Raw genomic sequence first — 14,749 nt, 5'->3', positions numbered from 1 at the left:
GTGGGGTCCAGGTCAGAGGCAAAAGTGGGCATGCTCAGAAAAATAAGTGGATAGAGCAACAAATATGACCATTGTACAATATGTAGTTGATACACACAGCTATGCACCGATTTCTGTCATTCTTCCAGGCAAGAAGGAAGCCTTAGCAGGCAAGTTGAAAGCTTTACCAGGCAAGTTTCCAACCAGGCAAAAGTACAGTTGTGTTCGTTTTCTCTGACTCGTCATTTGTAGCTGGGTGGCAGGTGGAAGACAAGCACAGCTGCACCTCCATGAGTGCCTTCCAGGACTGGGCATTGAACTGGGTTCCTTGGTCAGAGACAATCCACTACGGGAGCCCATGTAGGTTGAAGATATGGTCCACAAACATCTGTGCAGTCTCCCTGGCATTAGGAAACCCCTTACAGGGGATGGAATGCGCCATCTTTGTAAACAGATTCACCACCAGCCAGATCACAGTTTACCTCTGGGAGTAAGGCAAGTCAGGTATAAAGTCTGTGGATATGGCTTCCCACAACCCCGAGGGAGGGGTATTGGCTGCAGCAAACAAGCTGAAAACTCATTGGAGAGCTTAGCTTCCTGGTATGTCTCACAGACATGGACATACTTCTTAACATCTTTCCATGGCCACCAGAACTACTGGGCCACAGTCTTACACTGCCCCAAGTGGCCCATGGTTGGATTGTCTTGACAATGATGTGGAACTTTCCCCAGCAGGTAGTTCAATGTTTCTTCATAGTAAAGCTAGCTAACCCTTTCTGAGAACACCTCTGTCTCACCAGTCTCCTCCTCCCAGCCTGGCCAGCTTCTCTGGGGCATGTCGTCTGCTTGTATCTGTTCCTTAAGCTCAGTTTCCCATGGAACCATTGATCCAGTCAGCTCCAACTGCTCTAACCATAGGATTTGCTCTGGCCCCAGTACATGGGACTGCCCACCATACTCTGGCTTCCTTGAGAGCACATCCACTCATCGATTCTGGCTGCTGGGAATGTATGTTATACACCAGCAGATCTGGTGCTGGTTAGGATGTCTGGTCATCTGCCAGTACTCTAGGTTCCAATGATCTGTGTGTACTCCTCCACCATATGTTTGGCCTCTTCCAAGAGGTGCTGCCAGACCCCAAAATCATCCTTGATAGCAAAAAGCTCCTTCTCCCATACCATGTAGTTCTCTTCTGCTGGGAGCAGCTTCTTAGAATGGAATGAACTCCCCTCCCTTCCCAGCTTGCAACAGCACAGCTCCCATTGTTCTATCAGAGGCATCGTTCTCCACTACAAAGGGTGAGTGGGGGGTTGGGCGAGCTAGAAGAGCCTTGGACGTAAACAGTTCCAGGAGGTGCAACACCACCAGAAGGGTGATTGCTGGCTTAGGTGGTGGGGCCAGACAAGGTGGTCTCTGGTCACCCTTCTTTCCCAGACTCCAGACCTCTGTGAGAGCTGGGAGTTGGAGTTTTCCATCACTGTTCCCTCATTCCTGCCCTCCTTCACCAAGGCTTCCATGAGCAGCTTGGGAGCTTCTTTAGCCAACCCTAATCTGATGCTCTAACCATTATACCACATCTGCCTCAAGAGGTTCTTTTTCACTGTCATATCCAATAGCTAATGACAAATAGGTTCAATGCTCTATGAATGTGCTGTATTCCTTTTAAAACTCATCCAACTAGTGGCCAGTGGAGTCCAATCGGTTTGCAATCCACTAAATGTGAGACAGACAATCTGTGATGTCAGCTGGTCCTATCCATGTTTTCTCAACTTACTATTTTCAATTGGAAAAATTGTTCCCATGGTTTGTGTGGTGCATGATTCTGAAACAGTCTGCCATTCATCAGATTGACTTTTTAGCTAACTTTCCACTCCATGCTTCCAGTTTTGAAACCTCGCCTTCTGTATGGGAGCAGGCTAGGCAAGCTTGCAGAAGAAGTGGAGCAATGCCCCCCCCCCCGAGCCATGTGGAAGGCACCAGCATTTTCACTGCAGCTTGTTAGTGCACATTTTGGAAAATGTTAACAGGATTTCAAATATTCAGGACAAGCGAGGTGCCTGCTTTAAGTCCTTAGGAGAAGCTAAAAAGACTATTAACAAGCTGAGTCCATAAAAAACATCTGTTCCAAGTCATGCTGCTGGTATATATATATATATATATATATATATATATATATATATATATATATGAGTCCTTCAAATCTGTAGCAAAGATCTCTAGAGCAAGAAAAATGCTCTGGTGTGTGGAGTGCAATTTCCAATTTCTAACCTGATTTTGTTGATTCATACATATGCATGACTGGAGTGCTCTTCCTGAATACAAAGTCCAACCTCTCTCCTCTTCCCTCTCCCCCCCCCCCGACTGCCCCCCGCTTTTAGGGCTGTACTTTGTTTATTTTCCTTGAAATGCCCTTGAAATTTCATTTGCTCAGTGAAACCAAATAAATAATTGCATACTAAAAGGGAAATGAAGACAGGGAAGCTAAGTAATTTGCAACATCAAATATTCCCCTTCTGTGGTTAACATTCACAGCGAGGAGGAAATAGCAATAAACAGCTGACTGTCTCTTAAATGCAATAACTAATGCCAATGTCAAATGCGTGAAGTGAAAATATCTTAGGATATGCCTTCACAGTTCGGCTCTAGCGCTGTTAAATGGGATATGCTATATAATATAATAGGAGTCAGCCTTGTCATATTTTCCCTGATCTCTGAAGAAGAATACCAATGTAACCATAATGCCGCTTTACATCTTTTTCTAGTCAAAGTCAGTTTATTTCACGGGACTTCAGGATGGATCTTTTTTAAAAGGTTAGGGCTCTGTAAGGAAAACTGTCAGCATTTATAAAGCTGAGAGTAATTTGCCAAGCCAATTTTGTGTGTGCACGCAATTAGGGATAGAGACACACACACGCACACACACACACACACACAGAGAGAGAGAGAGAGAGAGAGGAGTTGTCATTTCTCTGTGCACACATTGTCCTCCCCTAACAGGGCACTAAATGTACAAATTAGTTGCAAGTAGAGCTTTTGTGAAGTCCTCCTGTGTGAAAAGGAAGGGCGAAGGCAGTGCGAAGCAGAATTTCTAACCCACAGCAGCTAAGGCACAACAGGCCAAAGGCACGACTGGTGGGATGGGCAGCCATGTCCATGGAGTTACGTCAAGGATGAATTTGGTCCGCTCTAACTTCAGTGGCACTTCTTTTCCCTCAGCACAACGGCCTCAGACTTCATAGGGTGAGGAACAGTTTTCACCATGTGCCAAGTGTGAAATGCTGCTGAAAATATATATATATGTATCTATAAAGTTTATAATTAAAACTGGTGTTTTTCCCGAGTCCGCACTGCTGGTAGCTTGGAAATGGTGTTGTTGGTTCCGGTGAAGACGTTAAGGGTGTATTCTGTTTGGCACACCCAAGAGAGTTCTTGTGTTAATGGTGACATTAACAGCGTTGATCCATGAAGTACTTAGGGACACCGAAGCCTGTTCTCACAACTTAAGGCCTAATACCTCCTCTCTCGCTAGCCGTTAGATCAGTCTATGCTGCTACATACGTGAAGACTACTGCATACATGTAAAGATAGCTATAGCCATGACCAGGATATTCATACAGACCCTCCAAGTGTCCCTGTTTCCAGGGACAGTCACAGATTTACAGAAGCCGTTCTCGTTTCTGATTTGATCCTGGAATGTCCCGCTTTTCCTTAGGATGTCCCTATTTTCAAAGGAGAAATGTTGGAGGGTATGGAGTTATGCGACTCCCGAGCCAATGAGATAAGTAATTATACAACCTTTAGAAGACATCTGAAGGCATCCCTGTATAAGGATTTTTTTTTTTAATGTTTAATGTTTTATTACGTTTTTGTATATGTTGGAAGCTGCCCAGAGTGGCTGGGGCAACCCAGTCAGATGGGCAGGGAATACTAACAACAACAACAAACAACAACAATAACAATAGAAGAATAGGATGTCAACCCTATTGACACAAACATATACACAACACTGGCGAGCTACACTCCTCAGAGGTTCATGTGCTGGTGCCAGTCTTGCGCTGGTGCACTGAACCTGTCAGCAGGTACCAGCACTTGGGTGCAACCCTTTGCAAGCATGGAAAGCTGTGTTGGGCTCGCCAGCAGGGTCACGCCAGAGTGCCAGAGGTCCAGAGTGCCTTCCTGTGTAGCACTGTCACTCCAGGTTCGTCAGAGGGTCATAACAACAGGCACATGCAGATGCGCATAGCACATACGACTGGAAGTCGACAGTCAGGATAGCCAACCATTGGGAGCCTCCTCCACCCCCTCAACATTGAAAGGACCCAGCCCCTTGGCCAAGGATTTTGGTGGGTCCGAAGACCCCTTGTCCCCCTGGAGTTGGTGCTCCTGACCAAAGGCAGGGCTTTTTTCCCCAGCCGGAACTCAGTTCAGGCACCTCTCAGGTGGCTTCCATTGCCATTCTAAGAGAACAAGGGAGAAGTCCATGGTGAGCTTTGGACTTCTTCTAGAAAAATAGCACTGACCAGAGGAAATAGCTCAGTTGCTTACAGTGTGGTGCTCATAATGCCAAGGTTTCAGGTTCTATCCCTGTACAGGATAGCTGCATATTCCTGAACTGCAGGAGATTGGACCAAATTATCCTCAGGGTCCCTTCCAGCTCTATGAGTCTATGAGGGGACTAGCCCTCTCCTGCTGTTGTTCCCCAACAACTGATGATCAGCAAGTAGCTGCCTCCAACTGCTAAGGCAATATACATCAACATAGCCTTTATGTGCATTCTTCCCATTCACATGCACAGATTTTTTTCCTGCTTCTTCCAAGAGTAGCATGGTGAACTGGGGGAGAAGTGGGTTGTTGAATTATTCAAGGTGAAATGACAACTGTGTACAGATGTTATTTGATGAAGTGGTATATAAATCTCGCTAAATAAATCATTCTCAGCGACTGGTATTCAGAGGCATACTGCCCCAGACTGTGGAAGAAAGACATTGCCATTGTGGCTAGTAGCCAGATAATAGAATATTAGATTCAGAACTGTATAGTTGGTAGGGATCATGCAGGAATGTCAACTAAAGCATCCATGACAGATGGCCATCCCACCTTTTGCCAATCCAATCTTTTGCCCAACATGGGGCTTGAACCTACAACCCTAAGATGAAGAGTCTCGTGCTATTTCAAACTCTATGAATTTGTCTAATCCTCTTTTAAAGCCACCCAGGTTGGCAGCCATTGTTACATCATAGATCATGGAACCATAGAGTTGGAACACAGAATTGTCCAACTCCCTGCAATTCAGCAATCAAACCTGCAACCTTGACGTTATCAGCAGCACCCTCTACCCAACTGAATTATCCAGGGTGATGACTCCCATAACTTAACGACACACTGTGTGAAGTACTTTCTTTTGTCTGTCCTGAGTCTTCCAACATGGCCCCAATGAAGTTGAGTGCTGGAAGATATGGTTCTTGTGCTATTTCTGCATTAGACTGAAATTAGCTCAGGACAGACATGGGTTGAACATTTTAGTAAATGGACTGTATTTCTTTTTTTAAAAGTTCATTAAAATATTAGTGACAAATAAACAAATAAAATTGAGGTAGGGTAATTTTGTTTTGTGTGTGTATGTGTCAAAATAACTGTTTGTTGTAGATGCTGCAGTATGAATGTATACAGTATTTTATATGTTCTATTGGGCAGGTTTGCTAGTGCTCTGCTGTGGAATTTCTAATTTTACCACACATTACATGTGTCAGTTTATCTTACTTCTGACCGGGTGCCTTTTTCCTTCCCTGGTATTTGACAGCTTGAATATATTTCCTGTCAATGTCTTTAAGGCTGCCTTGTAAAAGTTTTTAAAATGCTAAGTAAGTCTATGTCATTGCCATGACTTCCATCACGCAACTGCACATTTCAGTCACTTCACTGCTAATAACAGTGGGGCTTTATAACAGTTTGAAATCAAGAGCTGCACTATTCTAATTTATTTTTTATATATATTTTGCCTAAAGTGCCACCTCTTCCTAAACAACTTCTTTTATGTGAAATCTCCTTTCCTCCCTTGAAAAGTGTGAAATTGTAATTTTAAAGGGATGGCATGCGGGAAGTAAATAAAATATTGGATCCCGTACCAAGGCTAAATAATGAATTACCCATGCTTAACTTGAACCAGGATTCAGCATTAAGAACTCTATTCAGCGCCATTTCGTTTCATTCCCCCCCCCCACAACCCCAATTTTAATTTGTACACCGCCTTTCTATACACATGGCAGTTTACAAGCAGAAGAAACAGCAAAATAGACAGCAAGGATCACACACAATCTGATCCGATACAAAAAAAAGTCCCAATAACTTTAAAATACACAATTTATATCAAACAAAGCAATGTTCAATAATCCATTGGAAAATAATAGTAAACAGTAAAATTAAATACCAGCAAATAATAATTAAACTGTTCACACTTAACAATTGCAATAAAAAGTATGGAACTATAATCAATAATAATAACGGCAAGTCACCGTGCATGAAACACTACAGAACATCTCCCTGTCTTCCCATACAGGTAACCCTACCTGCTTGGTTTTCAGAAAACGTAGGCACTCAGGAAGGCTGCAGAATGCCGACAAATTTGCTGAGTCAAGGAAAAGGCACTCTCAAAACCCAACAACCACCTTAAAGGTAAAGAATGCAACAAAACCAAGCACCCCACCCACAAAAAAATTCACTGAAATTTCCTTTCCCCTTTGCTAATTTCCCAGTGCATTGTCTTTCCTTATTAATTGATGGAGAATGACACACCTGCACCCAGCACAGCTGACATGATTGCAAAGACTATGTCTGGGTCAATGAAACGCCTTGCCCTCAGAGCAGGGCCAGCCCAAGATATTTTGCTGCTGGAGGCAAAGGAGAAGGAGCCCGGGGGCAAGGAGGGTTTGTTTGTTAATATTTCCCCCCTGCCTATGCAACATAATATTGCTCTAGGTGGCTAACAAGGAGGAGAAAACACATCAAACTGCAATGTGTATTATGAATACACCATACAATCATGAACCAAAGAAATAGACAGCACAAATCATATCTGAAAGCAGTAAGACAGGAGATTTTGTCCTAGTCAGAAATTATACTTGAAAGAGCTTATGGAAACTGGCTGTGCTGCCAGTTTGTCCTATGGAGCAGTGGAGGCCCAGTGAGTGATACTTTTCCTGGTACTCTTCTCAGCAAACAGCCAGTTTCAGTGGTAGGTACCTGCTGTTGAATGCCCAAGAGAAGATCGTGATTCTTTTGGAACTCCTCCGATCTGACTGGCTTAACAGCTTTTCTTTCTGAGATGGTTGCCATGGTCTTGGCCATGGAGTTGGAGATTTCTAGGTTGGCACTTCCAAAGGGGATTTGTGCCAAGGCTGAATGAACAGATGAGAGCCATTTTGTCTACTAAGTAGTTTTCTGTTGGCAGAAGGAGAGGAGGTGATTTTTGTCGAGCTCTCCTGCAGTTCTCAGCAGCATCCTATATACTGTTCTAGCTGTCCTCCAAGCCTCTGGACCAGATTTTTAGGTGGCATGGAGAAATGTAGTGGAGAGTGGAAAAGGCAGGGCTTTTTTCAGCCGGAACTCACTGGAACTCAGTTCTGGCACCTCTAAGGTGGGTGCTATTGCCATTGCCATTATAAGAGAACAAGGGAAGCATTCATCCAACACCTCTTTTTCTGGGGAAAGGCATACACTGATGTGAACTTAGGATCCAATAATGACGACAACAACAACAACAACAACAACAACAACAACAACAGATCCAAGTAATTCAGTTTCCATTTTTAGAGGCATCTACATGTACATAATTACACCTCGTTTGGCCCTGGGTGAAATACGTATGTCCTAAACCACTGCTTTTCAACCTTCAGTCCCCAGATGTTACACTGCAACTCCCAACATTGGCTAAGCTCTCTTGGGAAGATGGAAGGTGTACTCCCACAACTTCTGTAGACCCAGGGCTGAGGAACTGTCACAAACCATCTGAAGCCAGGGTCATAAACATTAAGCATAGGCATCATTCACTCACAGAACAGCTCCAAAATTCATTGGATTATTTTGCATATGAATTATCCACTCACGGAAGTTCAGGGTAAAATTCAGAGATGATGGGAAGGATAAATTCTGGATAAATCCATCATAACTATTGTGGAGAATGGATAATTCAGAATATGGCTCCAGTAGGTTTCATTCTCCCTTGGTAAAGAGGGAGCATTCTGCATAAGCAACCTTCTTGAATTGGATGTGCACATCTAAAACTTATTTTCTTGGACTTAATTCCTTCTCGCACCACCACTTGCTCACCACATAACGGCCAGCAGAGGCTAAGCTGAAACCGACAGTATTTACAGTCCACAGACTTCTATAATGTGAAAATTGTCATGGGCCTCTACTGTAGAGATCAAACTGTGACACCTGGCAAGCCGAGAGCAGCCCCTTAAAATTGCAGTGCCACTTCAAAGAGACCTCGCAACCTTTTATGTGATTCATCCCTTCCTGAAATGAATCTTCACACACACACATACAATGTACTTCATCTCAGTTTATGGTATGATGGCTGCATGATTCTCTGTGATGGGGTTTATGCCCTCTTCTTCCTACAAGCTGGAGTTCTTCCTCAGGATGTTAGGGAGGAAGTCCACATCCCAAGTGCTTTCCTACAAGAGGTCTTTACCCAAGGGAGAATGAAACCTACTGGAGCCATATTCTGAATTATCCATTCTTTCCTGCCACCCTGAGCTTCACTGAAGAATCTAGCCAACACTTAGCATGGTGGATCCATCAATTTATATGGATTTCCACGTGGTGCCAAAAACTTGTGTCCTTTCCCTCTGCTGTGACATGCTCATCTTTCCCTTGACTCGGTGGCTTTTATACTCATGGACAGGCATCCCCAACCTATGGCCCTCCAGATGTTTTGGACTACAATTCCCACCATCCCTGACCACTGGTCCTGTTAGCTAGGGATCATGGGAGTTGTAGGCCAAAACATCTGGAGGGCCACAGGTTGGGGATACCTGCTCATGGAGGTGCAGATTCCCACAGCCGTTATGACCTTCCTTGTAGGTCACTGCAGAAATTTTCACGCATTTCTGTTGCCTTTGGGGGAAAATCACAGGCATCCATCCTTAGCTACTGGTAGTGAGATTTAACAGGGTGGGAAGGTGAAGCAGAGGACAGCACCCTACTGGACAATAGCTTAGTGGTGCAGTACTTGTCCAGGTCCCTCTGGGATGGCATTTCTCCTTAAAGGACTTCAGGTAGCAAGGCTGGAAAAAGACCTTTGCCTTAGGGTAGAGAATCTAGTTCCACTTCCTTCTCTAGCAGCCTTACCCAACCTGGTGCCATTTAGATGCCTTGAACAACAATTCCCACCATACCTCCCAATGATCAAGTACAATGTGAGTTGGTGTTCAACAACATGCAGGATACAGGTCCCCTAACCTCTGCCACAGAGAGGCCCACCAAGAAACTTCTGGTTTAGGCACAAATACCTTGTTATTTTGCCAAGCATTTTTTTTAAAATGTTTGGTTGCATTTCCTGGGTAGGTGGTATTGACATCATGTTATTATTCCATTAAAAAAAAATTAATCAATCTTTCATGCATCTGCTGTAAAAGAAAATACTTTCTTTTTCTACATGCATACTAAAGATTTGTGTCCTTCCTGGCCCTAAATCTCATGTTTAACAAACCACTCACTTTGCTCCAGTTTCTTTTCCTTTTTTAAAAAATAAAATGAAAACATTTTAAAAACCATATAGATAAAAGAAACATTTCAACACTGAGTAACAAGACAAGATGTGGCTTTTTTAAAAAAAAAAGACCTGAGGCAAATTAAAGCCCAATTTAACTTTTGCTCAATAACTTCACTTTTCTGAATGAATCATTTATGTAGTGAAAAACTTCAGCTTACTGTACCAGAAAACGCAATTAATAGCTATCAGCCTTCTGGTCAGGTGTATATGAAGATGGGAGTGGGGAACAGCCTGGGGAAATATTCCAATATTTCAGTTTAGAGTACTGGAATGTGAGATGATAAAATATAAAGAGTAAACTGGCAAACAACTTTCAGCCTGAAAATTACTTCAACAAACCATTTGATGAAAACCTCTGAATACAAAATCCATCTGGAGAAATTAGAAATCATGTGGGAATAATTCACAGCTAGATAAAAAGTGTTACATTCATTGGGTAATTAACACATGACAAATTATTGAACAGCCCAACTTGCAAATATTTTTCAAAGCAAAATTTCACGGGCGTGATAAACTGTTTTCTGCTACGCATTTGAAGCCTTTCCTGTCTCTACCACAAAATCATCAACATTGCTTCTGTCACAACATTTTGTGGTTGCAAGTCTGTAAAAAACATCAGCTGTGGTGTCCACCACAATACTTATGCTATTCTAGGCTTCATGAACAGAAGTACAGTGTTTTGATCAAAGGAAGTAATTCTGTTGTTGTTGTTGTTTAGTCGTCTTAGTTGTATTCGACTCTCCATGACCCCATGAACCAGAGCATGCCTTGGAAACTCTCACTTTCTTCTCAAGGTTTCTCCTTTGGCAAAATACTGGAGTGGTTTGCTAGTTCCTTCTCCAGGTGGATCACCTTTAGTCTAAACTCTTGGCTATGACCTGTCCATCTTGGGTGGCCCTGAAGGGCATAGCTCAGAGCTTTTTGGAGTTATTCAAGCCCCTTCACCACGACAAGGCAGTGATCCATGAAGAGGAAAGGAAGTAATAGTACCACTCTATTCTGCCTTGGCCAGACCACACCTGGAATATTGTGTCCAGTTCTGAGTGCCAGAATAAGGATATTGACAGGCTGGAATGTGTGCAGAGGAAGGCAACTCGGTCCTATATACCTGAAGGAGCATCTCCACCCTCATTGTTCAGCCCGGACACTGAGATCCAGCGCCGAGGGCCTTTAGGCAGTTCCCTCACTGCGAGAAGTGAGGTTACAGGGAACCAGGCAGAGGGCCTTCTCGGTAGTGGCGCCTGCCCTGTGGAACGCCCTCCCAGCAGATGTCAAGGCAATAAACAACCATTTTACTTTTTAAAGACAGCTGTTTAGGGAAGTTTTTAATGTCTGGTGCTGTATTGTTTTTAATATTCAGTTGGAAGCCGCCCAGAGTGGCTGGGGAAACCCAGCCAGATTGGCGGGGTATAAATAAATTATTATTATTATTATTATTATTATTATTTAACCAAGATGATCAAGGGTCTGGAAACCAAACCTTATGAGGATTGGTTTAAGGACCTGGGTATGTTTAGCCTTCAGAAAAGGGAGGCTGAGAGGAGATATTCTAGCCATCGTCCAATATCTAAAGGGCTGTCCTATGGAAGATGGAGCAAGTTTGTTTTCTCCTGCTCTGGAAGGTAGGACTCGAACCAACGGTGTCAATGGCATCAATTTACAAGAAGGGAGATTCCATCTAAACATCAGGAAGAACTTTATGGCAGTACGAGGTGTTTGACAGTGGAACAGATTCTCTTGGGAGATTGTGGAGTCTCCTTCCTTGGAGGTTTTAAGCAGAGGTTGGAAGGCCATCTGTCATGGATGCTTTAGTTGAGAGTCCTGCATTGCAGAGTGTTGGACTAGATGACCTTGGGGTCCCTTCCAACTCTACCTTTCTATGATTTTGTGGTTTTCTACAGGATCTTGGACTTCTATGGATTTCTGTTAGCACAGTGGAACTTTCCTTCACCATTATGTACCCTCAAAATCTGTTCCAGAGGACCCTGTAGATCAGCCTTCCTCAACCTGTGGGTCCCCAGATGTTGTTGAACTACAGCTCCCATCACCCCTAGCTAGCAAGGCCAGAGGATGATGGGAGTTGTAGTGTAGCACCCTGCTTGTGGTTAATGCTTAGCTGGAATGAAATATTCAACGCAGCAATAGAGAAATTAAAATAATAATTTATTTGTCAGACAAATAAATGATAGGCACAGTGGTATATGGTTACCAAAGCTCTGCCTGCCCTCCAGCCCTGATGGCCAGCACTTATATTTCCTCAACCCAGCCCCCTTGCTCCTCCTTTGGCTGCCTCTGTCCAATCAGCCTGGTTGAAATTCCTATTGGCTGTTTGCTAGAACCAATCATAAAAGATACACCCATTTCCTATTACCTTTTATGGGAGACAAAGAGCTATATTTCCTTCTATCCATAAATGGCAGACAAGTAGCCATATATCTTACCTTTGCCTCAACAAGGCACCTTAATTACCAGATCACCTTTTGCCCCGTTGCCCCTGCATTCCAAAACAAATGGCTAAAACAAATGGCTCGTGGTATTAAGTTCTATCTAAACAGAGATCTTACTATTTACCAACTCTTAATTAGTGTTTTTGCAGCTTGATTGTATTCTGTAATATGTAGGGTCAGTGTAACCTTTGCTCCCAGCCTGTATTTCCCTTTTTACAACTTTGAGAAACTTGTCTCCTGCTTCTGCTATAAATCAGGGGGGCCCTTGTCCAGGAGGATAAACAACTGCCAAAGTACTTAGCCAGCTGCTTTTCTGCCTGGCATGAAACATTTGCAAATCTTTAAGCTCATTTTAAAATACAGGCCTTGATCAGATGCCTCAGTAGTCCAACAACATCTGGGGACCCTCAGGTTGAGAACCGCTGCTGTAGATCCTCCAGAGCAGACTTTGAGAGTATGTGGGGAGAATAAGGGAAAGTCGCACTGCGCAAGCAAAACGCTGCACATGCGGGTTGGATACCACCCCAAGTGTGGAAATAGATACATTTCAGATTCCTCTGCAGTTATGTAAGCTGGCAAAGAAAAACCAAATTATGGATTTTGTATCTTGTATCTTTGTACCAGCAGGCAAGGTTTGAATACGAACAGTTTGCTTTTCGTTTTTTTACAGTTTGCATCTTCTTCTCTTCCTTCCATTTTCCCTTTCTCCCCTCCTTCTTTCTACAGAGGCCCTCTTGGGACAAACCTCTGAAAAGCAAACTGAGAAGTGACTGCCGCACTCTGAGGAGACAACAAGAGATTCGGCAACAGAGACAGGCGCAAGCTGTTGCCTCTTTCCCTTCACTTGTTTTCACCTTAAACGCAGGAGGAAAAGAAATCCTCTGTTCAGGCACTGACTGCCAGAAAGATGCAAAAGGCTGAAGGGAGAAAAAGGCTGAAAGCTGAATGATAGGCTGATTGCTGTGGTGTCTCAGGTTTTAGCACGTTAAAATAGGTTTAACCCTTGAAAGTCTGGATACTTGCCATCAATGGCTTTGTTGCGGTTGTGGGCGGGGGGGGGGCGGAAATATCCTACTAACTGCTGCATATGGTGCTCTATTAATAAATACATCTTCCTGCTAGAGGAACATTTGAGTACAAATGTGTTGTTTGGGATACTGCCAAGAACCATGTGTGGCAGTGAGTCGTAAAATGCGTGGTTAATTAGTTGCTTGGGGTTGAATGTGGGGAATAAAACAGATTTGCCCTCAGATACTAGAATCATTTAGCACCTTTTAAAGACACGCTAAATGAACTTTATAACTTTTTAACAATGGTTGATTAAGTTAAAAATGTGCCTAAGAAGGAGATGCTGTTAAGAGGTAGAGCATCTCTTATGCCCTGCCTGAAACTCCATCTCAAAAATTAGATAGATAGATAGATAGATAGATAGAGAGAGAGAGAGAGAGAGAGAGAGAGAGAGAGATAGATAGATAGATAGATAGATAGATAGATGATAGATAGATGATTGATAGATAGATGATAGATAGATAGATAGATAGATAGATAGATAGATAGATAGATAGATAATAGATAGATAGATAGATAGATAGATAGATAGATAGATAGATAGATAGAGATGATAGATAGATAGATAGATAATCAGGTAGGATGCCAGCAAAGTGCTCGTGGTGAGTGTACTAGGCTAGATGAGCCATCATATAGATCAGTATATGACAATTTCTTGGGCCTTTACTCACATTTGTTCAGTATCAAACTTTATTTCATTCACAGACCAGCATATGATAAAACATACCAATAAACTGAACACATAAGGCTTAAAACAGGTAAGGGATAAAAGAAACCTAGTCATTAAAAGGTGATTATTATCAAATTTGTTGTATCAGATTTGGTGCAGATTTGTAAAATACTATCTGCCACACACACACACACCATTTAACTAAAGGGAAAAGAAAAGCAAGAGCTTTTGTAATTAAAACCTCAAAACAAAACAGTGGGACACAGACACAACATGCAGAACCATAGAGTTCAGTGAGTTGTAGCTTAAAACATCTGGAGAGAACCAGCCTGGCCAAGGCTGATGTACTGTAATGGGAATATATGTGGCAACAGTCATTATGTTTATGAAGTTGGTGGTGATGATGAGCATGAGAATTGTAGCTAATTGTAGATACAGCAAATCATCATCATCATCATCTAAATCAACGATTCATTTATATTTATAATGTTTTAATTGGACATACATTTTATTTTCAACCTGTATACATGAGCTAGACCAGATGTTGTAAGACTACAACTCCCATCATACCTGACTAGTAGTCCTGCTGTCTAGGGATGATGGGAGCTGTATTCCAACAACATATGGGGACTCAAGATTGGGAAAGGTTGGTCTAGGCCAGGCACAGGCAAACTCAGCCCTCCAGATGTTTTGGGACTACAATTCCCATCATCCCTGACCACTGGTCCTGTTAGCTAGGGATGATGGGAGTTGTAGTCCCAAAACATCTGAAGGGCTGAGTTTGCCTATGCCTGGTCTAGGCAGTTG

The 14,749-nt window shown here is 42.9% G+C and overlaps 1 protein-coding gene across 1 annotated transcript in view; it reads left to right on the top strand.

Moving 5' to 3' along the window:
* Window positions 1-2,027: 2,027 nt before the first annotated feature.
* Window positions 2,028-14,749, top strand: part of KYAT3 (kynurenine aminotransferase 3) — a 340,414-nt gene continuing 327,692 nt past the window's right edge. The window contains exon 1 of the mRNA XM_081866041.1: window positions 2,028-2,032. The gene's annotated coding sequence lies outside the window, so the exon portion shown is untranslated. The remainder of the gene's footprint in view (window positions 2,033-14,749) is intronic.

This window comes from Podarcis erhardii, assembly GCF_964252035.2.
Source record: "Podarcis erhardii genome assembly, chromosome: 6".
Classification (NCBI taxonomy): domain Eukaryota; kingdom Metazoa; phylum Chordata; class Lepidosauria; order Squamata; family Lacertidae; genus Podarcis; species Podarcis erhardii.
The sequence above is the reverse complement of the archived record's forward strand: the minus strand, read 5'-3'. Positions and strand labels throughout refer to the sequence as shown.